The 7,910-nt window shown below is 36.6% G+C and overlaps 1 pseudogene across 1 annotated transcript; it reads left to right on the top strand.

Annotated features, from left to right (window-relative positions):
- The first annotated feature begins 2,196 nt into the window (after nt 1-2,196).
- On the top strand, nt 2,197-7,902 carry LOC145578981 (putative polygalacturonase; annotated as a pseudogene). Its single transcript, XR_014098957.1, has 5 exons — nt 2,197-2,618; nt 5,081-5,201; nt 5,291-5,465; nt 5,883-5,953; nt 7,186-7,902. The product of XR_014098957.1 is annotated as a putative polygalacturonase (transcript).
- Nucleotides 7,903-7,910: the final 8 nt, after the last annotated feature.

Here is a 7,910-nt window from a genome sequence, read left to right as displayed (position 1 = left end):
AATGTTAAGGCCTGATCCGACTCGAATCTTCGGTCACCTCTAGTTACATGGTGAGAAAAAAACATAATTATTTGGTTATTTAATTGATTGGGGTAGATGGGATATTTTATTGATGAAAAATAAAGATGTGAGAGGAAATATTTAAGAATAATTGTTAAAAATAGGAAAATACAATAATAATAATAATAATAATCCCCATTAGTACTTCGTGCGTGTACGGGGGTTTTAAAGCTTTACTTTGCTATGCACACTTGTCCCCCAACGTCTTTTTGAAGCAGCCCATATTTCTTTTGATATGGCCCTTCGGGCATCTTTTGATGTGGCCCCTCGTTTTTTTTAAGCTGCCCAGATTTCTTTTGATGTAGCCCTTCGGGCATCTTTGGAGCGCATTGTTACTGCTTCGGGGCCTGGTTTTGGTGATTGGAAATGGCGTCTTGCCATCTTGCCTTTTGCTTATAAGAGATTGGGTGTATATTAAGCAGGTGATATTCGGCACTATGCTTTCCTCGAATCACGTTTGCAGTCTACTAGTCTTCCCGCTACGTTACACTTTATCGCAATTTTGGTATTGTTGGTCCGGGACCGGCCTTCAATGATGCTCTTAGGCTTTTTTATAGGACTGTGGAGACCAAACTTATGCGTAACCTTAGTGAGATTGTTGCCCCCAAACTCATGAAGAAATTGGCAGATATATTTCACGAAGGTTACTGCTTCTACAACATCCATTTTCTTCTTATCTCCGCATCAGATTGCCTTATGGAGATCCCAGAAGGGGGATCACTCAACCAGGCAGTCCCAATATCGGGGTTGGGTCAGATTATGAATGCTAAAACTTACTATTCAGTTCTTTGCTACAAATTGGGTGTTCCATTGTTCTCGGTTTCGGCATTATGTTCCTCTTGCTCAAGGGTTTTCGATGGGGATATATTTGGAGATCATGCAGTGTCTTGTGCTGAGATGGTGGGTATTAAATATTGGCAAAAATGTTGATAGCGACACCCTTGTTGATATTTGTTTCGGTCTGGTATTTCTGCGAGAAAGGAGGTTAATGTTGAGTTGACTAGAGGTAACAATGGGGCTCTTTGACCTGTAGATATGTTGCTTTATTCTTCGGATAGAGGCCTTGATGTGTGTGTTGACTTGACGGAGTCTTCTCCTTTGACACGATCTAGGTTGTCTGACTTTGTTCCTAGTCGTGTTGTGTCGGTTGCTGCTTAGCGGAAACGGGGCAAGTATGGGGCTCGTTGCAGGGCTATTGGTTATGATTTTCTTCCCTTCTCCTTTTCTTCTTTGGGGGAATTAGAAAAAGATCGATGTTGTTGCATTGCTGAAGCGGGTTCACGCGTTCGCAAGGACTCAGGATATAGGTGCTCGCACAGTTTGCTCACATATTCAGCAGGATCGGGTTCGCTATAGCTAGAGGAGTGGTCGGGGGCTCAAATTGTATCTCAGCTCCCCACTAATTTATTGTAAATCGATTGACTATGTAGGTTTTTGTTAATAATAATACTCCGCAACAACAACAACAACAACAACAACAACAAGTGTTATATATACCTTGAAAAAACACCCATTTTTAAAAAGTGGGAGCCCCAGTTCATCTTCATGATGAACAAAAAAACGTTTATCTAGTGTCAATTCCGTAAATAAATCAATATTAAATCCCAGTCATCATGGCGTTTCTGTAAATAAATCAACATTATTAGGGTCCTCATTTGACAAAAATTTTTGATTTTTTTTTACAAAAATGTCACTAGATAAACGTTTTTCTGTTTATCATGAAAATGAACTTGTATTTTCTCTAAAATAATACCCTTGTATATTATATCAAAAGTTGTTTTTCTTGATATGATATGATTTAAACTAATTTTATTAACATTGTTTATAATTCAATTTTATCTATTATGTGAGGAATAAATATTAAAATTAGCAATCTAATTTAGGAACGGAGGGGAATAAGTGATAGACTCCTTGTGATTAATTAATACATTAATTATCTAGATCATGTTTCAGCAACTCCTCTCCCCATGTATGTCTCGTGAATTCGTGATCCTTAAGTTCTAAACAAAACAAAACAAACGTCTCTATTTCACATTCCTATGCACCCATCCTACTAAACTCTCCATCCCAACCCCTCTCTCCTCACTCAAACGCCGACAATTTAAAAATAACAAAATCACACGTCAATCAGTGTTATCGATCCCTACATAATCCATTCAATTCCGCATTTTCTTAACCTCTAATTCTCTCTCCTCGATTTTTCCAAAGTGATCACAAAATAAACAGGCAGTAATGTACAAAAACACACTGCCCATCATAATTCTATTCTTAACGGCGACCGTCGCCGGCGCCGACGATTTAGTTACATGTTCAGAAATCGTGCCGATGCGAAACCGCTACGATAAGATATCGATAACGGATTTCGGCGGTGACGGTAAGACGGTAAGACGGTGAATACTAAGGCGTTTAGGGAGGCAATATATAGGATAGAGCATTTGGGAAGAATTGGGGGTTCGTTGTTGTATATACCGCCGGGTGTGTATTTAACTGAAAGGTTTAACTTGACTAGCCATATGACTCTTTACTTGGCTAGTGGTGCTGTCATCAAAGCTACTCAGGTACTTACCTTTTTATTTACTCGTGTTTGTCTCAAATTAGTTACTCCATTTTGTTTTCGTACTTTGGTATCGTGCACATTAGAACGAATTTAACAATATCCAACACGTAATATGTGTTTGTATAGGTAGTACTCGTATTAACTTTGATAAGTCGAATGTAACAATTATTTTGAGATGGAGGGGTAACTTATTTGTGTTATTGTACAATGTGTGAGTTACATGGGTTTAATTTGAAATTTGAATGTGGGGTAATGGAGTAGCATTTTGGTTGATAAATATCAATTCTTTAGTTCTATTACCAAATATTTAGATGTTATTGGGAACAAAATGCTCTATATAATAATGCAAAGTTGGAATTGAGAGGATAAAATGGTTCATGTAATTGGTACAGAATAATTGACTTGAACTTAAAATGAAAATGTCAAAAATAAAAAGTTAGATCAAGATATTGTAGAATAGTATCCGTAATTGGTATGTAGGAAGATAAAGTATAATTTAATTTGGTCGAAAGAACAAAGCGATGATTATTGCTTTATGATTTGATTTTTGTTGGATTATGATTCTTCAAACTTCAAAGAGTAACAGGACTTATGGTTTTGTTATGATGAATTTCTTTTTGTTCTAGAAGTTTATGTTATTGGAGGTCATGATCACATAATTGGAACCGGGCTTACTAGTAATGGGAATTCATTGAAAGTCTTAAAGCCGCATTTTATAGATGTCACAAAGTCTTATGATGGCAATGTAGCATTATTTACTAAAACTCGACTTCCGGGAGGTGGGATTACTTAATATGGGGTAATTGTTGTAGGTTCAGTCTTTAATATGATTAAGACATTGAGGTTCAAATTCTTTTGTATGGTCCTCATGTGTTCTTGGTACATACTGCTGGAGATATTGAGGGTTGGTGGGTCTATTGAAGGAAATGCTTCAATTTGCCTTGCTTATTGGTTTTTAGCAGGGGAGAAAAGGATAATTGATCATTAGCCATTAGCCGTTAGGCGATAAAGTCTGTATTTGTCGGTCAGGGTTATGTCTATGATAGTTATGTTACTCACTCATTCTCGTATTGATATGTCACATTTGAATAATGTAGTCAAGCTTTGATCATTAATATCCTTTCATATGCTACATGAAAAATCTTATAAAAAAACGTGATTGATATTGCCATTTGATGATTTAGCTTGTTCTTGTTGCTTGGTTATCTTCCTTGATAGCTTAAAGTAGCTGACTGGTAATTCATATCATTATCATATACATAGTACTATAGTTTTAACACCTATTTACTTAGTTAACATAATTTATTATTTGCTAGATAGAATATGTAGAGCACTTTATTTTGAAAAAAAAATAAGAGTATGTAGACAATGTATTTGTGGCCCTTTATAATGCCAAGATATTCCTTTGCAGTGATCAAAGGCAGTTTTCAGCAGTATTTGCTACTTTTCTTTGTGATAAAGTAACAAAATGCTCAATTTTGGTTCAGCTTTTCTCATAGAATTTTTGGCAATAAGACCTTTTCCATTGCCCTTCTTAGTGCTTTTATCTTTTTTTTTTTTTTTTTTTTTTTTTTTTTTTTTTTTTTTTTTTTTTTCTGCTGACCCACCATTATTCGTAACTTGCCAAGAAGAAATCATACATCTGCTGGCATAGTGATATACGTGGCGTTATACAGCAACTATATTGAAAGTTTTTAATTTTTTATGTTGTAAATCATTATGTCCCAAAAGGCTTGATTATTAGATATAATGCAAATTTTAACATATAAACTAATTGACTTTTCAAAACTTTATGATGTGTTGTGTATCCGTGAGTTTGATTATTCTAACCATTTGTATACACGAGGCTGAAAAAGGTGTTAAAGAAGAAACAGGCTTTAAAAAATCCTTAAAATTATGATGGTTCATTACTTAGTTGTCTTGAAACTGAACACTGATTTTGGATTATGTTATAAGTGAAACCCAGGCCATGACGTGTTTTTTCAAACTTTCAACTGTCCATGGAGCTTAGCTGTCTTATTTCTCATGTCTCTATTAGAACAGAAGATGATGTTCAGCTCTCCTGTAAATAATAATGTTGTACAACTGCTTGTCCTTTGTGTTCTAGTCCTTTCATTATCAGTGCCTTTCATTTTTGCTCTCTGTTGAGCTTTTGATTCTAATCTGTGAATCCAGGTAGTCATGAAAAACAACTCATGTGGACAGTATGCCTATTATTGAAATTCATACGCCTTTTAGAGCTTAATGTCTATTTAAAGTTCAGATAACACCGGTCTAAGACAAGGACCATGTAACACCACAATAAAACCCGCTGCTCTATATCTGGCAGGGTTGCGCTCTAAGAGTTATGCATGAGCTTTGAAGGATTTAAACTTCACTGGCAGAAGCAGTTCATTTTATATCCATCCCTCACACCACTTTGATGCTGCATAACTTGTTTTAATTTGTAGTCCTATGCATCAGGATACTTCAACTTGGCCACTAGCTGATCCATTGCCTTCTTATGGAAGAGGGAGGGAGCGGGCGGGAGGAAGGTACATGAGCTTCATCCTAGGGGACGGGGTCCAAGATGTCATAATTACCGGTGAGTTCAAAAGATCCTCTCAGTCATGGATGAATATGTTTTGCAAAACTTTCCTGTCTTAATGTCCCCTGATAACTTGGTATTTACAGGTGAGAATGGAACAGTTGATGGTCAAGGAGACATTTGGTGGAACTTGTGGAGAAAAAGGACTCTTCAATATACCAGACCACATCTTATAGAATTCATGAATTCCAAAGACATCATTATTTCTAATGTGATATTAAAAAATTCTCCATTCTGGAATGTTCACCCTGTCTACTGCAGGTATATATTGCTGTCTCCTATGCTAGAGCATGCTAAAAATTTAGTCAGCCGTTGTTTGTGTCATACTTAAATAAGCACCAAATAGCTTTAAAATTGGGATTTAAGTAAAACTAAATTATTGACACGTTAGTAAATAGCCATTGTCTGTGATGGTCAAAATTTTCTGGTTCAAGCCTTTGGGTAACTCTGTAGGAATTGGCCTACAGTCTTCACGAGTCATCAGTTTTGATAGGATGGGCATGAGTATATTAATTGCTAGTACTTGTTGGAGTTGGAAAGACAATTTGAAATCTTATCACAGTAGAGCAGATAAATCACTACTTTGTTATGATGGTGGTAGCATGTATTTTCAACTCTGCCATGATAGACTACTATCACTTGTTGCAAGCTAATTTGATTCTCATTTGGTTTTCTCAGCAATGTTGTTGTTCGATATGTGACTATTTTGGCTCCACCTGACTCTCCCAATACTGATGGTGTTGATCCAGGTACTTGTCAAATTTTGCAATAAAATCTTCATTCCATGCGACATATTGTGTTACACATAAAATTTATATAATCTGAATTCTGAAAACACAATGGGCACTAGTATGATACTTTGTAGTATATAACTATCCATAGAATGTGATATCCCTGATGCGACATACTCTTCCATGCAACGTGCCTGGTATCAGATATTCCTCTGTATTATGTTACTCTATATCCAACTATCCATAGAATGTGTCAATGTGATATGTGTTACTCTGTATCCAACTATCCATAGAATGTGATATGTGTTACTCTGTATTATGTTATTTCTTGATGTGATATGCCTGGTATCAGATATTCCTCCTAGACAATATACTTCATATTACACATGAAATGAGATAATTTGGCAACATTGAGAGTATGTATAGACTTGCGATATCATGTTATCACCTGATCATCACTGGTGTCGGGCTGTTCTAAGTAAATTTACTTATAACTGTTTTTGACTTAAATATAGCTATCTCTGCAGCTTGCGTGTCTTCTGTTTCATAGTATCCCGATCAGCAACCTATCATCCCCTTCCCAAGTGGGATAATGAGTCCACCTAAACCATTGACTTGAATAAAATAAAGCTCTCAGTCCTGCTAGCTTATGCTTCCGTAAAGTGTGGGTTGAATAATAAAAAGGGTAAGGAAGGGAGAGGAGAAGCTGTTTAGCACTTAACTTCAAAAGGAGTAAGGGAAGGGGTTTTGGTAAAGAAAAGGGATCATGGATCCTAATTTCCCTCCAATAGTCCAATCCCTGTTTCCCTTTCCATTCTATATATAAACATAGATTCTTAACTCTCCTTCCTCCTTTTCCCAACACATTCCTTCAGCCAAGTGAGCTATTGATGTCTTTTCTTGACAAATTCACTTTATCTCAGTTGCTCATGTTCTTATGGGTCCAGCACGTGTGTGGTAATGGGCCAAGTTTATAACAGACCATTGCTCTTCATGTATCCACTGTTGTGCACCTGTGTTTCATCTTGGATAGTTTAGGTAGTTTTTTTGCTGTAAAAAATTTGACATAGGCAATTTAGTCCCCAACAACAGTAACTTCCTTTAAACATACTCCGTTCTATTTTTTTCTTTCTATTTTCTAAGCCTCCTACAAATTGTTCTATACATATCTACTTATCTAGGTCTGATAATAGGATGATGGCATCTGCAAATTCCAGTATACTAAGTCAGTTTGCTTGATTTTCAATCAGATTCAAGCTCCAATGTCTGCATTGAAGACATGTACATTTCAAATGGTGATGATATGATAGCCATAAAGAGTGGGTGGGATGAGTATGGACTTGCTTTTGGTCGCCGTAGCTCGGACATCACCATTCGTAGGATAACCGGATCATCGCCATTTGCTGGCATTGCTATTGGTAGTGAGATGTCGGGTGGTGTGGAGAATGTGTTGGCTGAACATATAAACCTTTTCAATATGGGAGTTGGCATACATTTAAAGACCAATATTGGAAGAGGAGGATACATAAGAAACATAACTCTCTCTAATGTATACATTGAAAATGCCCGAAAAGGCATCAAGATTGCTGGTAATGTTGGTGACCATCCAGATGATAAGTTTGATCCAAAAGCTCTCCCTGTTATTCGGGATATCAAAATGAAGAGCATATGGGGCGAGAAGATTTTACAGCCCGGACTGGTGAAAGGAATAAAAAACGCCCCGTTTATTAACATCTGTCTTTCTGATATCAACCTTAATGGCCCTTATAAAGCGAGAACAAGACCATGGGAGTGTTCTGATGTCAAGGGATCGTCTCTAAAGGTTAGCCCATGGCCTTGTTCTGAACTAATTGGCTCTCTTGATGGCACCTGTTTCACTCACATTTAAGTTCACCTGCATGTTGTATCAAAATGAACACTACTACTTTATTACTCATCATTAGTCTTGCAATATAATGTACTATAGTCTACAGTA

The sequence above is a fragment of the Chenopodium album genome, chromosome 2, assembly GCF_948465745.1.
Source record: "Chenopodium album chromosome 2, dcCheAlbu1.1, whole genome shotgun sequence".
Taxonomy (NCBI): Eukaryota; Viridiplantae; Streptophyta; class Magnoliopsida; order Caryophyllales; family Amaranthaceae; genus Chenopodium; species Chenopodium album.
This window is presented reverse-complemented; position numbering and strand designations above follow the sequence as displayed.